Source organism: Acanthaster planci, unplaced genomic scaffold (genome assembly GCF_054643075.1).
Source record: "Acanthaster planci isolate LZ-2023a unplaced genomic scaffold, COTS_SCS Contig49, whole genome shotgun sequence".
Classification (NCBI taxonomy): Eukaryota; Metazoa; Echinodermata; class Asteroidea; order Valvatida; family Acanthasteridae; genus Acanthaster; species Acanthaster planci.
Window position 1 is genome coordinate 17,462 of NW_028257673.1, and position 20,734 is coordinate 38,195.

The following is a 20,734-nucleotide window of genomic DNA, read 5'->3' on the forward strand; positions in this document are numbered from 1 at the left end:
ATGAGCAAACACAAAAAAGGTATTCTAATTAGACATCAAAAGGCTTTTTGTTACACTTCCCTCCCCTGACGAAGAGGCGCGTCTCTGCGCATGATAAAATTATTAATTATGCAAACGTAAAATTTAAGAATTCATTTTTTTTCCTTCTTTTTTTTGTCATGCTTACAATTAATTCATAAACTCGAGGCAACCACTTGCATTATCGTGTACCCTTGGTGCCAAAAATGGAATCCATGTCTACATCAACATACATAAATCTGGTAATAAATTTGCAATGAGTCGAAATACTTGTATTGGACAGTTGTGTACAGTGCTGCTTGGTCTAAACAGTAGACATCTTTTTTTTGGTCTTTTTTGCGTACTTCATCAAGGAATGAGTGTGACTACAAATTACCAATGAACAGTTCAAACTTGTTTTCTCAAGTGTCCAAGTATTGGTGTGCACCCCAAACTGTCACGAATTTAAGCAGCTGTTCTACATTTGGAATGGATCACAGCAAATACTGTCCAGTTCTCATCCACTGTGGTGGCTGTCGCCGGCGAAATCCACGTGATCTAGGTTGGACGTCTTCAGCCATTAGTGGATCTGGAGATGTCGGATGTCTTTCTGGATTGTTAATCAGCTGATCTGCATCAGTATGTTGCTCGCCGATCGCTTGCAATCTGCAAGCATCAAGCCATGATGAGGTTCCGTTGGTGTACTCTGGATCCTCCTCAGCAGACATGTCTAATGCTTCCCCATCAGCACCCCGAGCACCACACTCCCAGATTAGATCTGGTGTGCCTTGCCCATCCAGTTCACTCGAACTGTTGATGTCAGCTTCATCCAAGATGCCATCCTGAGAGGGATCTTGTGGTTCCTTCGCGGTTTCTGTATCAACATCATTTCTAACATAACATGGTTTTAATCTGTCAAAATGGACTACTGTTCTGTAACCACTCTGCAAATGCTTATTACGATAACCTGCATCACATATTCTCTTCATTACGACAAAAGGGCCCTTCCAGTGAGAAGTTTGGGATTCAATACAACCTTTCGAACAAAGTTGTAAAGCCAAACTTTGTCACCCATGGCATAAGGCGTACCCTTTAATTTGGCATCATACAACCGTTTTTGTCTCCTTTGTTCACCCACAATTTTCTGTCTCGCCACATCAAACGCACGTCGTAGCCGTTCATATAGTTCAGTAGCATAAGCGTCTGGTTCTTGTGGTACATGATCTAAGTTAGGATTACTTGCAAGCAAATCTAATGGTAAGGAAACCTCTCTACCAAACATCATACGATTGGGGCTAACACCTGTAGTGTCTTGCTCACTAGCTCTGTATGCCATCATAACATACGGAAGATGAATGTCCCAGTCAGACTGGTCTTCCTTTACATACATGCTCAGCATACTTTGAATTGTGCGATTGAATCTTTCTACCAGACCATCTGATTGAGGATGATACGGAGTAGTTCTAGTTTTGTTTATTCCTAACAGTCTACATATAGACTGAAAAACACGGTTTTCGAAATTTGTGCCTTGATCAGTATGAATACTTAAGGGAATTCCAAATCAGCAAATGAATTGTTCAACTAAAACCTTAGCTACAGTTTCTGCTTCTTGATTACGAAGTGGATAAGCTTCAGCCCACTTAGTAAAGTAATCCATAACTACCATGATATACCGATTTCCACGTCTTGAATAGGGGAGTGGTTCGAAAATATCTATTGCTATTCCTTCTGACGGTGCACCTACGAAAGACGGTTGAAGCGGAACGCGAGACTTTTTACAGGGAGACTTTCGACGAGCACACTTTTTACATTGTTTAACCCACCGCTCAACACTACTGCGACAACCAAGCCAATAAAATGATCGCTGTATCTCCTTGAACGTCTTGGTGTTGCCAAGATGTCCTTCAGTCGTGGAACTATGAGCCTGCATTAACACATCTCTTTTGAGTGCGGTAGGCACCACTACTTGGTAAATTGAAGGAGACTTGCCCTCAAATCTCCTACATAAAACCCCATCTTTAATTTCAAGTTGATCCCACAAGTACCATTAGCCTTTCGTCTCTCGACTATTGCTGGACACTTGACCACGAGCAGGCTTCTCGGCACTTTTCTACTTCCAGCCTATTGTGGCGAAATTATGGTAAGGCCTTAGGACGCCCTCTATTTATTTAATTTATGCTAATGCTGCCCGGGCCGCACAGCTATAAAAACCGCGTGCGGTGGCGGGAAAGTCGGTCTTGTCAGTTGCGTGTTTCAGAAGTCAGTCCCGTACGTGTCCCACGTCAGTCCGGAGTGAGTGTTCCAGTCAGTTCCCGGTGAGTTTCTCGTCAGTCCTGAGTCAGTTACCAGTCAATCCCGTCAGTACGAGTCAGTTTCCTGTGAGTTATTAGTTAGTCCGCGTCAGTACCCGTCAGAAGTCCCGTTCTACGTTGAAGATTTTTCCAGCCAATCACCCGATCTTTAAACCTTATTAGGCGACCCAATAAAGGCAATACCCGTCTCGTAATTATATTGATTTATTTTACAAGGTATGCAAACATAATCGGAGGTAATTATAAGTTGAGCCCCTGGTAAGGCGACGTTTTCGCCTGTCGAGGCGACCAGAGCTGAATAAACCAGGTCCTACTTATATGGTACATGACCAAGTCAGTGTGTTGATTTAGAAGGTCCATCCCCCGAGGTTGCCCCTTCCCCGTGCCATTGCCCGATCCTGCAGTACCGAGGAAGTGACTGGAAGTCGTCTGCGACCGCCTGGCGGTAGACTGCCGCAGAACAGACCTACACCCCTGGCCTACTCCACTGCCGCTCGTCGGGTGGGCCGAGGGCAAGCCCGGGCATCGTCAGACCCGACCGCCACAAATGGTGTCAGAAGTGGGATAGGCGCCGCAGTTAACTTCTAGACACGAGTACATAGACCCAACTACACCTATCTGGGAGGCATCACCTATTTAGGCGATATGGAAAGAAATCTTCTGATAGATTTTGAGGCGGAGGTGGCAACTCCGGAAACAGTCCACCAACGAGTTCAAGACCGGAGTGAATACACAAGCCTGTCAGAGATTGAGGTTACTAAGAAAATTCAGCTGCGCCTACTTAGGTTGCGCCAAGAAAGCAGTAGCCGGAAGGACTCTGGCCTTGGCGGTTAAGATTTTCTTACACCAATTCAACCAGCCCGAGTGAAGCCAACTCCTAAACCAAGAACTAGCACCTCGGCTCGGCTCCAACTACCAGCACATGGGGCGGAACCAGCAAGCTCGACGATGAGAGAAGATTCGGAAGATAAGAATTCCCCGTCAGTAAGACAACTAGGCTCCAAGAAGTGCTGTGAGCATAGCAAGGGAGCGGAAGAGCCTCCCAAGGCGACAAAAGTGGAAGATGAGGGTGCGCCCTCGCCAAAAGTAGAAGCAAAGGCGCAGATTACTACAAGGCGGCCCAACATTATACCTGACCGGTATAATGGCAAAAGTCCCTCGAGAGACTACAAGCAACATTTCGAGGCGTGCAGGTCAGCCAATGGATGGACAGAGAAACAAGCCGAGGTGTTCTTGGCGGCAAGCCTCCAGGGGGCCGCACTGAAGGTGCTCGGCAAAGCTGCGGGTGCTGGGTGTCATCCAACGTACGACGAACTGATCGACCGTCTGGAGAAGAGGTTTGGGCCTGGATGTTTGGCGGAGAACCATCTCATGGAGCTTCGCCATAGGCGACAAGGTCCCAAAGAGACTCTTCAAGAGCTAGGACAGGCTATAAGGGAGCTATCAAGCTTGGCGTATCCTGAGCTAACAGAAGACGGGCGAGATCGCCTTGCAAGAGGGCATTTCTCCGATGCCATCGAGAGTCAGGCCATTCGAGAGGGCATTTTTCGCGTCCGGCCTACTACCCTTGACGAGGCTGTTAGAGCTGCGTTAGCGACCGAGAGCTTCCAGAGGATAGAAGAACAACGAGGGGGCAGGTTTCTAAATTTGCCAGAGTCTTGGGAAGCGACACCGAGGCAGCCTTAGAGGACATGAGGAAGGAGATGAATGAAAAATATCGGCGGATTGAGAATGACATTCTAAAGAGCCATGAAGAAATAAAGAGCTGGATGGCGAAGACAGGTAAACGCGACAACGCCTATGCAGGTGCTTGGAAGAAGGAAATTAGCCTTGCTGATGTGACCTGTTACAACTGCCAGCGTAAGGGACATTACGCTCGAAACTGCGACCGACCACCAGTGAAAAGGAGAAAACTGTCGGAAAACGAGCAGCAGCCGACTCAGGGGCCCGAGAGGCGGCTGGAGGACTCCATGGGCCAAGGAGCAGCGAGCCAAGAGAGAAACTAACCGGGCCTAGTGTTGAGGGAAAATCATTTGTATCCCCAAGAGTTTCAGAGCCTAAGAATGGATTGTTTGTGACAGCAACGGTAAGGGGAAGACAGACAAATTTACTGACAGACAAGGGCGCAACAGACACATTACTCTCCTCGACACTTTTCTATGAGATTCCGGCTGAGCAAAGACCAAAGTTGTCAGGATTAGGAGCCAATGTCAGGACGGCGGATGGAAGTCTCCTGCAGACCTTAGGGGGCAGCTGCGTAGACATAAAGGTTGGAAGGAGTACGTACGCAGTTAATGTGGTATTCGGCAACATTGGAAGTCTGAAAGGAATCCTGGGGATGGATTTTCTGCTCGCCACCCAGGGGAGCCTAAACTTCAAGACCCTAGAGCTGACTCTCAACGGCGAGAAGGTGAAGTGTACAGACACCCAGGGGGGAAATTTCTGTGCAAGAGTGGTGGTAGAAGAGACCACCGAGGTACCGGCAGGGCATGAAGCGATAGTACCGGGGCGTCTTGCGGGAAAGACGCAGGCAGCAGGGTTAGGCATAATGGAGCCCGCTGATAGGGGCGAGATTTCCGCAAGGGGAATCGTGATGGCGCCCCTACTGGTAAGGTTGGATGAAGAAATAGTGCCAATCCGAGTGTTTAGTCCCGGCAAGCGATTATGTGTAGTGAAGAGGGGAACAACTGCGGGACATCTCACCTCCGTAGGCGAAGGTGATGTTGAAGAACGCCTAAGGACTTCGCAAAAGGCTAAAGACTGCGTTGGAGTTCCCGAACACTTAGCCGATTTGTACGAAAGAAGTAAGAACAGTGTCGACCAGAAGTACCACGACAAGATAGCGGCATTACTTCGGAATTTCCATGACGTTTTTTCATCCGGAGAAGCCGATCTTGGCCGCACAAATCTGATCCGCCATGGGATAAATACCGGCAATGCACCACCTATACGAGAGCGACCAAGACGATATCCTACACAGGAGCAGCAGGAAATCCAACGCCAGGTGCAGGCGATGCTGCAGGAGGGCATCATAGAACCAAGTGACAGTCCGTGGGCTTCCAACGTGGTCCTAGTGGAGAAAAAAGACGGAACTAAAAGATTCTGCGTTGACTACCGTCGCCTGAATGCCATAACCATCAAGGACTCCTATCCAATCCCTCGTATTGACGACTCCCTAGACTCGCTTGCTGGGTCCAAGTGGTTTTCCACTTTGGACCTGGCATCAGGATACTGGCAAGTGGAATTGGACCAGGAGGCCAAACAGAAATCTGCCTTCGTAGTGAGAAGGGGGTTATACTCCTGGCGGGTAATGCCCTTCGGGCTTTGCAATGCCCCCTCCACTTTCGAAAGGTTAATGGAACGGGTACTTGAGGGTCTCCACTGGGAAACGTTGTTGGTCTACCTTGACGACGCCATAGTCTTTGCACGTACTGTGGAGGAAGAGCTCTCTCGCCTGGAGGCGGTGTTCGTTCGCCTTCGTGAGGCAGGGCTTAAACTTAAGCCAAAGACGTGTGAGCTGTTCAAGGAGAGCGTTCTTTACTTAGGGCACGTAGTATCTGGAGACGGAGTAACAACGGATCCTGAAAAGGTGGAAGCCGTTCGTGCGTGGCCTGCACCTACCAATGTGCGGGAGGTTCAAAGCTTCCTGGGATTAGTGTCCTATTATCGGCGTTTCATTAGGGGTTTCGCCGATGTGACTCGCCCACTGCATCGCCTTACGGAGAAGGCTCGGAAATTTGAATGGAGCGACGAGGCCGAGGGTGCTTTTCAAGAACTGAAACGGCGATTACAGGAGGCGCCAATTTTGACTTATCCAGAGCCAACTGCAGACTACATCTTAGACACCGATGCAAGTGGAGTAGGAATTGGTGGGGTGCTGTCGCAGACAATAGACGGGCAAGAGAGGGTAGTGGCTTATGCCAGCAGGGCCCTGAGCAAACCAGAACGCAACTATTGCGTTACCCGTAGGGAACTTCTAGCAGTTGTGGTGTTTCTAAAGAAGTTTCGACAGTACATCTACGGGCGTAAAGTCACCGTCAGAACTGATCACGGCGCGTTGAAGTGGCTCATGAATTTTCGTGATCCCCAGGGGCAACTCGCGAGATGGCTTCAGGTAATAAGCGAGTATGACGTCTTAATAATTCATCGAGCAGGCCGATCGCACGGCAACGCCGACGGCCTATCAAGGAAGCCCTGTACAAAGTGTGAGAGAGGAGGCACCTTTGGAAGAGGGGGACGTAGCAGATCCTCAGAGCCAAGAAATCAAGGAAAGGTCAGGGGTAAGAGTGGTCACGATAGAGCCAACCATCACCAGACAGCAGTGGAGGGATGCTCAAATGGAAGATCCGTCCATCCGGTGGGTGTTGCAAGAAATGGAAAAGTCAAAGAGCAGGCCTTGCCGGGACGACATTTCTCCGCAGCCCAGTGCAGTAAAGGCCTATTGGCTGATTTGGGACCAACTACAGATCAGGGATGACGTCCTGTATAGGCGATGGGAGTCAGATGATGGTCGTCGAACAAGTTGGAGGCTGGTGCTTCCAATCTCCAAACGGAAGGTGATGATTCAGGAACTACACGGAGGAAAGTCGAGCGGCCATCTTGGGCTCAAGAAGACAATGGCGAAGGTGCGCCAGCGATTCTACTGGGCGGGTATGGGTGCAGATGTGAGGTCTGTGGTAAGGCAATGCGACGTCTGTGCCAGCAAGAAGTCGCCTGCGAGGCACAGAAGAGCACCCCTCCAACAATTTACTGTAGGCGCACCTATGGAACGAATCGCTGTAGACATGGTCGGACCCCTTCCACTAACTGAAAGAGGAAACAGGTACATACTAGTGGCCGGTGACTACTTCAGTAAGTGGGTCGAGGCCTACCCCGTTCCAGATGAGAAAGCAACGACTGTGGCCGAGAAGTTGGTGGGCGAATTTGTATGCTGTTTTGGTGTCCCTGCCAGTCTACTTTCCGACCAAGGGAGGAATTTTGAATCTCAGGTGTTCTCAGAGATGTGCACGGTCCTTGGGATCGAGAAGAAGCGCACAACACCCTACAATCCCAAGTCGGATGGGATGATCGAGAGGTTTAATCGCACCCTCCTCACAATGGTATCGGTGATGATTGAGCCCCACAAGCATCAGCGAGATTGGGACACTAAACTTCCCTTTGTCACCTTCGCTTACCGAGCGACGTCACAGGAGTCGACCGGTGAAAGCCCTAACATGCTTATGTTGGGCCGAGAGGTGTCCCTTCCGATCGACCTGATGACCGGAGCGCCTATCGAGGATGACCATGGTTCAAGTGAAGTGACATCTGATTATGCACTGGCGCTGAGGGAGAACATGAGAGCTGCACAAGACAGAGCGAGGTCTTGCCTCAAGCGAAGTGCCCAGCGCCAAAAGAAGAACTATGATCGGCGGACTGCGGGGGACAGCCTATCAGAAGGACAGTTTGTTTGGCTATATAACCCGGCTAACACCAAAGGGTTGTCACCCAAGCTGCAACGAAAATGGCAAGGGCCATACCGGATTATCCGCAAGCTGTCCGATGTGATCTACAGAATCCAGAAGACACCCCGGGCGAAGATGAAGGTGGTTCACTACGATCGCCTGAAGCCTTACCGTGGAGAACCAATCACACAATGGGACGCGCGGGAGCCTGGGAAGGTTACCCATGGGGGAGATAGAATACAGGATACACCAGTGATGGCCGAATTAGATAACTCTGTTACAGAGGAGTTTGAAGCCAATTCCTTGTCCCCAGAGTCCATGTCCGTGGAACAGCCAGAAGAGCACGAGGTGGCAGGAGATGTACATGACCAGGAGGAACGAGACGAGCCACCGACAAAGAAGACGCCAGGGGCTCATGGCGTTCAGACGCCACCATTACCAAGAAGAACCCCTGTGAGGCAGCGGAGAGTGTCGCAAGGAGGTGTAGGTGACCAGGAAGAACAAGGCGAACCCCCGACAAAGAGGACGCCTGGGGCTCACGGCGTTCAGACGCCACCACTACCAAGAAGAAATCCTGTGAGGCAGCGGAGAGTGCCGCAGCGTTATTTGTAACAAATGTGACGCCTAGCTAGGGGGGGGGCGGTGACCAGCTTCGTGCCGGTCAACTTAGAGTAGAGACCAGTGATACAAGTAGCAGTAGCAGTAGATAGAGTAACCCAACCCTCTTGCGTTGTACTTGCAGGGGCCAACAAGGAGATGATGGAGAAGCGTGACGCACCAGAAAAGGGGCGGGTGGAGTGTCCCCAGTGCCATGTTTTCCTGCATCGTAGGAGCTACGAGCGCCACATTGTCAACGAACACGGGCCTAGACTTCACTTCTGGTGTTTGAGGTGTGCGCACAAGAATAGCCGAAGAGACGACCTCAGAGCCCATTACCGCGACTGCCATCCTAACAACGTCCACGAGGTCGACCGAATACCAGGAGAGACTTACGAGGAACATGAGCGTAACCAACTGGGCAGCAGAGATGGTAAGGGGGGGAAGTCAGAGAAGTTGAGATCGCCATGTGTTGGTAGCGGCAGTGCGCCTGACAAGGGGAAGAGGGAATCTGGGATGTCCAAACCCAACGAGGATAGGGAAAAGAAGGCAGGCAAGAAACGAAGTCGAGAGACGGAAGAAGCAGAGCACCGAAACAAGCAAGTACAAGAGGCGAGACGAGCACCCTGTACGTTGTCTCGAGCTCCTAATGAAGAGCCTTTGGACCTCTCGGCAGATGCCTCCCCTGAAAAGAAAAGACGGAGAGTGGTAGCCAAGTCCAAGTCAGCGGGTGAGCCCTCACAGGGGAAGGCAGCGGTACAAGAAACCGAGCTAGCTGACGATGTACCAAGAGTGGCAGAAGAAGTGGAACTACACACAGCCGAACGGGAAAAAGTGGGCAGCCTGCAAGAAACAGAGGAAAGACCTGCGATAAATCTCTCCCCAACTCCGATGATGTGGGACCAGGAGCCTGCAGAGGAGGCCCCAGCTGACACGACACCAACACAGGCGCCCGCTACTGGAAAACCAAGGGGTATGTTGGAGATGCTTCGTGGAAAGAGTTGTGATGCGGTCCAAGGACAACTACACGAAAAGGGACCAGCAGCAAAACCAGTCCCCGAGTGGCCTCAGCCATTGCTGCCAGAGAAGCTCCTTCCCGGACAGGTGGTAAGAGTGCAGGAGACGAGAGAGACCTACGTATACTCTGATGGGGGAAGGCTATTTGCGGCGAGATTCAACGAGAGTACGAGGTAGTCTACCTGAGGCCTATCAAGGTGAAGAAATCCAAGGAGCCTTCTTCTACCCCGACGAAGCCACAAGGCGGTATAATTCGTCGCCTTACCCGAGACGAGTCGGAAGACCTCGAGGCAGGACCTCCTCTGGCCAAGGAAGATCTGGAAGCAGCGATGATGGGAAAAGTCACCAAGATAACCGAAACCTCTTCGAGATCCGTGTACCAGGACAACGCCAAGGTCAGCAAGGACAAGACAACTCGTGTCTTTGATGTTAACTTCCTAACTGGGATGACTGCCGAGTCTGCAGCTACTTAAGGACTTTGTACATAGTTGCAGGAGATAATTTTCACCTGTTAAGGCGTAATTTGTTTGTAAAGCCAGAAGTTATATAACTAAAGTTTAGGTATTCGCGTTTTATGGTTTTTCAAAGCTTATAGTTTATTGTTAAAGTTTAACAGTTGATAGTTGCGGCCTCCTATGTAAGACGTTTATGATGTATAAAGAACGTGAAGGTGACGATCCATCTTGTGTGAGAAGAAGTTTATGATGTATAAAAACATAAAAGCGACGATGCATCTTATGTAGGAAGACATTCATGATGTATAAGGACGTGAAGGTTACGATGCCTGTTCAGGAGGTTTAGAAAAAAAGTTTTAAAAATTTTAAAGTTGCAGTAGTTAACTATAAGGCCCCTGTATAGGAGCTAAATGTTTGAAGGTTCAAGTGACAAACTTTATGGGACCTGTATAGGAGTTAATAGTCCATGTATGATTTCGCCTTATTTTCAGATGTTCTGGTCAAGGGACTGACCAGTCTTAGGGCAAGGCAATGTGGCGAAATTATGGTAAGGCGTTAGGACGCCCTCTATTTATTTAATTTATGCTAATGCTGCTCGGGCCGCACAGCTATAAAAACCGCGTGCGGTGGCGGGAAAGTCGGTCTTGTCAGTTGCGTGTTTTAAGTCGGTCGCGTGTTCCACGTCAGTTCCGTGTTTCAGAAGTCAGTCCCATACGTGTTCCACGTCAGTCCGGAGTGAGTGTTCCAGTCAGTTCCCGGTGAGAACATGGCGCTACCCCTACCTACCACATCAACACCGGTAAGAGCAAGGCCGACTCCCAAACCACGAACAGGAAAACCCAAGTTAGTTGCAGCATCTGCGCCTTGTGATGCAACAGGACACTCTGAAATACAACCCCAGGCTGAGAAAAATCGGCCGGCCAACGAAGTTGTGAAATCTGCAGCAGCGGAAACGAGCACAAGCAGAGAGCCGAAGGGAGAAACGGCACCGGAGGTGTCAAGAAACTCGTCTGTACGTGAGGATGGCGTCCTCCTAGATAGGAGCATCAACAAAGAGGAAAGTACGAGCGTTACCTTGAAGCGACCAAATATTGTCCCCGACAGGTTCAACGGGAAGACACCATGGAGGGATTACCGCCGCCATTTTGAGGCGTGTAGGTTGACCAACAACTGGTCGGATTCACAGGCGGGTGCATTCCTAGCCGCAAGCCTGCAGGGACCGGCAATGAAGGTGTTGGGGAGTGGTAGCACCGAGGGAAGTCCGCCGCCCTACACCAAGCTGGTCGACCAGTTGGAGAAAAGGTTTGGACCGGGCCAGTTGGCGGAAAATCATTTAATGGAGTTGAGGCACCGACATCAAGGCGCCAAGGAGAGCCTACAGGAACTAGGGCAGGCGATCAAGGAGTTGTAAGAACTGGCGTACCCCGAACTCCCGGAGGAAGGCCGAGATCGCCTAGCTAGGGGACATTTTGCAGACGTAATTGAAAACCAGGCGATCAGAGAGGGAATTTTCCGGGTGCCACCCACAACGTTGGAAGAATCCTTTTGTGTCTCGCTGAAAAGGTACGTGTGGAATTTAGGCACGTTCCAAAAACCTATAAAAGACTCCGTAGTCATTGATTTCGCTCTCAGTCAGTGCCTATATGCTTTTAGCATGTGCGTTTCGAAATAGCCGGCGTTGGGTTAGCACCTCCTTGTCGTCTACGCCTCGATTACTGCCGCACCGTAGCCAAGGCTGACACCGCTGAGGGACCGTGGACCCTGGAGTGTCGTAGCTCCACGTAGAAGCCGAATCTCGGGGATCGACACTGACCTGCCTGTCTGAACTGGGCTGTTCTGGCGCGGAGTGCGGAGGTGCTTAGCCCGACGACCGCGCCCTTTTAGCCATGGCACTGACTGGGCGGAGCCTAATTTTCTGCTGTTCTCTTGTTGGCTCCTTAAGGTAATCATACTCGGCCGAATATAATTTGCCTCTTCGCATATTAATATATTTTTGCCAGCTTACTAATTTTCAGTGTAATTAATTCTGCTTGGCTGTGCTAATGTAAATAATTTCCTTTTATGCTTTTGACTGTTCAAATTCACGATGCCTTTGCATGAGAAGTTTAAGTTGCAGCAAACCACCAGATTTACTTTGTTTTAATTTACTGCTTTGCTGATTTAAGTTAATAATTAAATGTTATTCCAAATTAGTTCCTTTATTGTCCTTTGCTCGTATGTTTTAGTGTCCTGATTCCCGTCTTTTGATTTTTCTTCTGCCGTGCATTCTCCGCACGTAACAGAATTGGGGGCCTGTCCGGGAAATGAAGCCATCAGACACTGTAGCAATAATTGAGTGTGTTTAGAGTTAGGATTTGTGTTTCATGTTATTTAGTGATTGCGTAGTTCTAACTTGGAAACGAAATCATGGCAAGTAAATTTGATATTAGCAAGTTCGTAGCCACCTTTGAAGCCTCTCCTTCGGAGACTAAATTGAATACATTGAAGCGCACTGAATTGTTTGACGTAGCTAAACATTACAATGTTTCTGTGCTTGCTAGTATGAAAAAAGCAGACTTGAAGGCTGTTCTTGTAGAGTTCTTTGCCGATGAAGGCATATTAGAAACTCAAACTGTAGAGCCTAGTCATTACTCAGAGGACGCTGCCATTAGGTTAAAAGAACTTGAGCTTCAAATTCAAATTGAGCAAAGGAAAAAGGCAGAGGTGGAATTAGGATTAGCGAAGTTGAAGCAGTCTACGTCTACTTCACATACTACAGCGTTTGATCCAAGTAAGAACATCCGTTTAGTTCCACCCTTTCAGGATAAGGAAATTGATAAATATTTCGGTCAGTTTGAAAAGGTAGCAGATCAGATATGCGTACTCTAATGCTGCAGAGTGTCTTAACTGGCAAGGCACAAGAGGTGTATTCAGCTCTTCCAGTCGAACAAAGTAAAGACTATGCAATGGTTAAGTCAGCAATTCTAAAAGCTTATGAGCAAGTGCCTGAGGCGTATCGGCAAAAATTTAGGAATGCAAAGAAGCAGGATAGGCAGAATTATGTTGAATTCTCACGTGAGAAAAAGATTCTTTTTGATAGATGGTGCAATTCTTGTAGTGTAGGCAGAGATTTTGCTAAGTTGCGGCAGGTCATGCTTTTGGAGGACTTTAAAGGCTGTGCTCCAGATGATGTAAAGATGCATTTAGAGGAACAACAGGTTAAAGAATTACACCGAGCAGCTAGGTTAGCTGATGACTATGTGTTGACACATAAACAAAATTTTGCGAAGGGTAGTTACAACCCTTGTAAACGTCGGGCTCGAAATAGTCCTCCGCGTTCTTTTAAGTCAGTAGATACTGATAAACCCGACGGTACAAATTCAGGGACTAGTGCAAAAAAGGAAACTTCTAATAAGTCAACCGTGATTTGTTCTTTTTGTAAGAAATCAGGCCATGTGAAATCTAAATGTTTTGCATACTTGAAACATCTACAAGCTAGTGGTAGTGGCGACTCAAAGCCGGTTGCGTTCACTAAGAGTGTTCCATTGTCTGCATTCCCTGAAGATGATAATGAAGTCAAAGGCTCACTATCTGACATAAGTGAGGGCTATTTACCCTTTATTAGGATTTGTTTCACTGGGTGAAAGTGGAGTGGACTTGCCCCAGTATCCAGTTGTCATACTCGGAGACACAGGGGCTTCCCAGTCTTTACTTCTCGAGGGGGCAGTTCCCTTAGATACTCAGTCATATGCAGGAAGTAATGTTATGGTAACTGGTATTGGTAGTAGTTGTGCTGATGTACCCCTCCATCATGTTAATTTACAGTCAGATTTGGTGTCAGGGCCTGTGACAGTAGGGGTAACCCCAAGTTTACCGAAAGGACTAGAAGGTGTAACCTTACTCCTAGGTAACGATGTTGCTGGTCGCAAAGTTGTTGTTGAACCAGTAATGGAAATGACAGCGAGTAGTGTCAATAATACTACTCAGCTGGAGGAAGATATTCCGGGTATCTTTCCTTCATGTGTAACAACTAGATCAATGGCTAGTAAAAGAGAAAGCATCACAAGTAGTGACTTGTTGGGTCAGATGGATGACATAGATTTGAGCGATACATTTATGGCTCAGTCGTCTGTACCTGCTCAGCAGAATTCTTCAGATGTTCAATCTAATCTATCTAGTGATCTTTTCATGAATAGAGAAGATTTGGTTGTTGAACAAGAGAAAGATCCGGCACTGACTGGCATTAGACAAATGGCTTTAAGTGAAACTGAAGCTTCTAAAGTGCCTGTTTGTTATTTTGTAAGGAATGGTGTACTTATGCGAAAATGGAGACCTCCATATGTCTCCGCTGATGAGGAATGGAAAGTTGTCAATCAAGTGGTTGTCCCTAGAACTTATCAGAATCACATAATGAGTTTGGCACATGACAACCCAATGGCTGGACACCTAGGTGTAACAAAAACTTGTTATCGTATTTTGCAGCATTTTTATTGGCCTAACCTTAGACGATCTGTTGCCAATTACTGCAAAACTTGTCATACTTGTCAGTTAATTGGTAAGCCCAATCAGGATCCACCTAAAGCGCCCTTGAAACCAATACCCACCATGGATGAACCATTTAGCAGAGTTATTGTCGATTGTGTAGGACCATTACCCAAGGCTAAGTCGGGGCACCAATATATAGTAACGATTATGTGTTCTTCCACCAGATATGTAGAAGCGGTTCCGTTACGGTCGATAAAGGCAAAACCTGTTAGTGAAGCTCTAATTTCTTTCTTCACTCGTTTTGGTCTTCCAAAAGTTGTTCAAAGCGACCAAGGATCTAATTTTACATCTAGAATGTTTCGAGATCAACTCAAAACCTTAGGCATTGATATTGCAACATCTAGTGCCTATCACCCTCAAAGTCAAGGTGCACTTGAGCGTTTCCATCAGACCTTAAAATCTATGATAAAAGCCTATTGTGTGGAACATACCAGAGATTGGAATGAAGGTCTACTGTTACTTCTGTTTGCTGTTCGCGAGGTGCCTAATGAATCTTTAGGCTTTAGCCCATTTGAGCTAGTTTTTGGACGCAATGTGAGGGGTCCATTAACTTTAGTGAAAGAGAATTGGCTGAGAGATGACCAAACTCCTGATAACGTTCTGAATTATGTTGCAAAACTTAAAGAGCGTCTCAAGAGTGCTTGTGAACTTGCGAAAACCCATCTTCAAGAAGTTCAAACAGAAATAAAAACCTGGTATGATCGTAAAGCTCGGAGTCGTAGTTTTGCCCCAGGGGACCAAGTTCTTGTATTATTACCATTGGAAGGTCACGCACTAAAGGCCCGTTATAGTGGCCCTTATGTAATCGAAAGAAAAGTTGGCGACTTGGATTACGTAGTTAAGACTCTTGATAGGCAAAAGAAAAGGCAATTGTGTCATGTAAATATGCTAAAATGTTACCATGTTGGACCATCAGAAACCAAAACTGAATAAGCAGCTGTAAATACATTAGTAGATTCTGATGTTGGTGATGTTCATGTGCCAAGTGACAATATTAAATTGAGTAATTCGCAAATTTTAGCGAATCTGGATGTAAAACTGCAACATCTAAGTCCAAATCAGAAATCAGAGATGTCCGACTTGTTGTATAAGAACAGACATTTATTTTCTGATGTGCCTACGAAAACTGATATTTCTAAGCATGATGTAGATGTTGGAAATTCCTCACCAATCAAACAACATCCTTATAGATGTGGACCAGTTAAGCAATCTCTGATGGAAAGAGAAATCCAATATATGTAAGAAAATGACATTATTGAAGAGAGTAATAGTTCTTGGAGCTCTCCATGCATTTTAGTTCCCAAGTCAGATGGATCTGTAAGATTTTGTACTGATTTCAGGAAAGTTAATTCTGTAACTAAACCTGACACTTATCCACTCCCGCGAATTGACGATTATATTGATAAGATTGGTAATGCTAAATTTGTGAGTACATATGATCTGTTAAAGGGATATTGGCAGGTACCATTGACGGCAAGAGCTAAGGAAATTTCAGCTTTTGTTACTCCGCAAGGCTTATATCAGTATAAAGTGTTGCCATTCGGTATGATGAACGCCCCTGCCACGTTTCAGCGGATTATGAATCAAGTTATTGCAGGGTTAGAAAATACTGAAGTGTACATTGACGACATTGTTGTATATAGTGATACATGGAAACAGCACATGGAACATACTAAAGCTCTGTTCGATGGACTTTCTCGAGCTAACTTCACGGTTAATTTGTCCAAGAGTCAGATTGGGAAAGCAAAGGTAACCTTTCTGGGCCACGAAGTTGGTCAAGGAGAAGTGAAACCAGTAAACGCAAAGGTTGAAGCTATTGCTCACTTTCCTCAGCCTCGAACTAAGAAAGAGTTGATGCGTTTCCTTGGAATGGCTGGGTATTATAGAAAGTTCTGCCGTAACTTTTCAGATGTTGTTTCCCCACTGACAAACCTGCTTGCTAAAAATGCAAAATTTCTCTGGAGCGATGAGTGCAATCAAGCTTTTGACCAGATAAAAAACATGCTTGTGTCTGCACCAGTTCTTGCAGTTCCAAATTTTGATAAACCTTTCGTACTAGCAACGGATGCCAGTGATGTTGGAATAGGTTCAGTACTCATGCAGGAAGATGATTGTGGAATTATGCATCCAATCTGTTACTTCTCGAAAAGGTTGAACCGTCATCAGACGAAGTACTCCACAGCTGAGAAAGAAACTTTGGCATTAGTTCTGTCCTTGGAACATTTTGAAGTGTATTTGGAGTCGGCAACCAAACCAGTTGTAGTATATACAGATCACAACCCTTTGACTTTACTTAACAGGATGAAAAATAAGAATCAAAGGTTGTTAAGATGGAGTCTGGCTCTTCAGGAATTTGCTCTTGAGATCCGTCATATAAAGGGGAAAGATAATGTTATTGCAGACACATTATCTAGGTGTTACTAATTAGTTTCAGTGACAGGCCAAGAGCTATTTAGATATTGCTGTAATGAGATTGAGTATTTTATGTGATTTTGCTATGTCAATGTCAAAAACAAGTTAATACATTGACCAAAATTTGAGTAGCATTGATGACCATGTAAATTTATACTTTGTATAAACTTCTACAACGTATTAATTATACCAAAAGAAAAGTTTTTCCTGTGGTTCAAACTTTTTTTAAGTAGGGGAGAGTGTTACGATCCCAGTTGATCCGAATCCTTTTGTGTCTCCCTGAAAAGGTACGTGTGGAATTTAGGCACGTTCCAAAAACCTATAAAAGACTCCGTAGTCATTGATTTCGCTCTCAGTCAGTGCCTATATGCTTTTAACATGTGCGTTTCAAAATAGCCGGCGTTGGGTTAGCACCTCCTTGTCGTCTACGCCTCGATTACTGCCGCACCGTAGCCAAGGCTGACACCGCTGAGGGACCGTGGACCCTGGAGTGTCGTGGCTCCACGTAGAAGCCGAATCTCGGGGATCGACACTGACCTGCCTGTCTGAACTGGGCTGTTCTGGCGCGGAGTGCGTAGGTGCTTGGCCCGACGACCGCGCCCTTTTAGCCATGGCACTGACTGGGCGGGGCCTAATTTTCTGCTGTTCTCTTGTTGGCTCCTTAAGGTAATCATACTCGGCCGAATATAATTTGCCTCTTCGCATATTAATATATTTTTGCCAGCTTGCTAATTTTCAGTGTAATTAATTCTGCTTGGCTGTGCTAATGTAAATAATTTCCTTTTATGCTTTTGACTGTTCAAATTCACGATGCCTTTGCATGAGAAGTTTAAGTTGCAGCAAACCACTAGATTTACTTTGTTTTAATTTACTGCTTTGCTGATTTAAGTTAATAATTAAATGTTATTCCAAATTAGTTCCTTTATTGTCCTTTGCTCGTATGTTTTAGTGTCCTGATTCCCGTCTTTTGATTTTTCTTCTGCCGTGCATTCTCTGCACGTAACAGGATGGTTACAAGCGCCTAGAGATCCAGATCCTTAGAGGTCATCAGGAAATCAGTGAGCTAAGAGGAGAAAGGCGTAACCAAGGGAATTGTAACTCGCGCTCAGCGCCGGAGAGCACCAGGATTCCGTTTGGCAACAACAATGGAAGTGGAGAGATTCCTTTAGGCGATTTGACGTGTTATAGGTGTAGGCAGAAAGGGCACATCGCCAGAAGTTGTAGGCAGTCGACCGGGCAGAAGAGGCAGAACACGGGAAACGAAGTACAGCTGCCCCAGGGGCCCGTGGTGCGGCTGGAGGAAAAGCAGGGCCAGTAGGTGACAGCATCTCTTCACAAGAAACTGGTAGCAATTCGGAGCCGAGACACCTTCCCGTACCTTCCAAGTCGGCTGTTGCACAAAGTGGATTATTTGTTCCAGCAGAAGTTAGGGGAAGAGGAGTACAACTACTGGTTGATACAGGTGCGACCGATACGGTGCTTAATTCGGGATTATTCTTCAAAATTCCGGCCAATAAAAGACCTAGGCTCGAGAGCAATGAGACAAGTGTGAAAACAGCGAGCGGTGGGCTGCTGAGAACTATCGGCAGCGCCTACGTAGACATCCGGGTGGGAAAGATCACCTACCATGTTAATGCGGTATTTGGGGACATTGGACCACTAGAGGGAATCCTTGGGATGGATTTCTTACTGCGGACGCAGGGGAGCTTAGATTTTCACACCCTGGAACTGAAAATTGGAGACGAAAAAATAAAGTGCACCGACACCAAGGGAGGACGATTTTGTGCCAGGATAATTGTCGCAAAAACGGCCGAAATACCGCCGGGCCATGAGGCGATTGTGCAAGGGTACATGGCAGGAGGTATCAAGGCGACTGGTTTAGGCGTCGTCGAGCCAGCCGAGCGGAGTGAGTTGGCAGACAAAGGTGTGATTGTGGCCCGACTGTTGGTGAATGCTGGAGGAGACGTAGTGCCCATCAGAGTCTTCAATCCTGGACGGAGACTGTGTGTGGTGAAGCGGGGTGCTATGGCAGGCTTTCTCACCTCAGTAGGCAAAGAAGACATAGAATTGCCAGAGAGAACCCTACCCAGGGCGGAGACCAACGAGGAAGTCCCATCACATCTTATCGACTTGTACAACCGGAGCAAAGACGGAGTGGAGCCGCAACATCACCATCGAATTGCAAAGCTTCTGCGTGACTACCAGGATGTGTTCTCCACAGGGAGCACGGACATTGGACGTACTGATGTCGTCCGACATTCAATCAATACTGCAGATGCTCCACCAAGACGAGAAAGACCACGGCGGTACCCTAGACAGGAGCAAGAGGAGATAGATCGGCAGGTGCAGGAGATGCTCCGTGACAACATCATCGAGCCATCGGACAGTCCCTGGCCCTCTAACGTTGTCTTAGTAAAGAAGAAGGATGGTAGCAAGCGGTTTTGCGTTGATTACCATCGACTCAACGCGGTGACCATAAAAGACTCCTATCCCATCCCCCGCATCGATGACTCCCTCGACGCGTTGTCGGGTCCGAGGTGGTTCTCCACCTTGGACCTGGCATTGGGGTATTGGCAAGTGGAGCTAGATAACGATGCCAAGAACAAGTCAGCTTTTGTAGTGAGAGGTGGTTTGTGCTCATGGCATGTAATGCCCTTTGGGCTTTGCAACGCCTCATCCACATTCGAAAGATTGATGGAACGGGTTCTCGCAGGGCTTCATTGGGAGACACTCCTAGTGTACTTAGACGACATCATTGTTTTTGCAGACACAGTGGAGGAAGAGCTGAGTCGCCTGCAGACAGTGTTTTTGAGACTGCGAGAAGCTGGGCTGAAGCTCAAACCAAAAAAGTGTGAGCTGTTCAAACAGTGTGTATTGTACCTTGGCCATGTGGTTACGGGCGAAGGAGTCTCGACTGATCCTGAGAAGGTGAAGGCAGTCAAAGAGTGGCCAACTCCTCAGTCTGTGAGAGACGTGCAGAGCTTCCTCGGTCTCGCGTCATACTATAGACGGTTTATCAAGAGTTTTGCAGACATCGCCCGACCCCTCCATCGCCTTACTGAGAAGGGCCGAGAGTTCGAATGGACGGCAGAAGCTGAAGGCGCATTTTGTGAGTTGAAGAGGCGCCTACAGGAATCACCTATTCTTGCTTACCCTGATCCATACGCGGACTATGTCCTAGACACAGATGCAAGCGATGTATAGGGGCCGTGCTGTCCCAGGTGAAGGATGGAGATGAGCGGGTGATTGCGTACGCCAGCAGGGCATTGAGCAAGCAGGAACGCAATTATTGCGTAACCCGAAAGGAGCTACTCGCTGTGGTTGTCTTTCTGAAGCAGTTCCGGCAATACATCTACGGGAGAAGGATCACAGTAAGAACCGACCACGGTGCGCTGAAGTGGCTTACGAATTTTCGCGAGCCACAGGGTCAAGTGGCCCGTTGGCTGCAGGTAATAGGGGAACATGACCTGAACATCGTCTATCGAGCTGGCCGTTCGCATTGGAAAGCTGATGGCCTATCTAGGAGACCATGTGGGCAGTGTGGCCGTGAAGAGGAGATAACTGGGAGTGACGACCGTGGTGAGTCATGCAGCACCCGCATGTCTGAGGAAGCCGGCGTCAGGGTTATAACGGCGGCGCCTACCATTACAAAGGAACGGTGGAGGGAAGCTCAACTGCAAGACCCTTCCATAAAATGGGTACTCCATGAGAAAGAGAAAGCCTTGGCAAGGCCAGATCAAGAGGATCTTTCAGCATGTTCGCCTACAGCCAAGGTCTATTGGTTAACCTGGGAGCAGTTGGAGATCAGAGAGGGGTACCTAAACAGGCGCTGGGAGTCCGACGATGGACGACAGGTGAAGTGGAAGCCGATAGTTCCTGTGGCACTTCGCCAGGAGATAATCACGGAACTACACAGTGGAAAGACAAGTGGGCACTTAGGCCACAGGAAGACATTGGAGAGAATTCGTCAGAGGTTTTA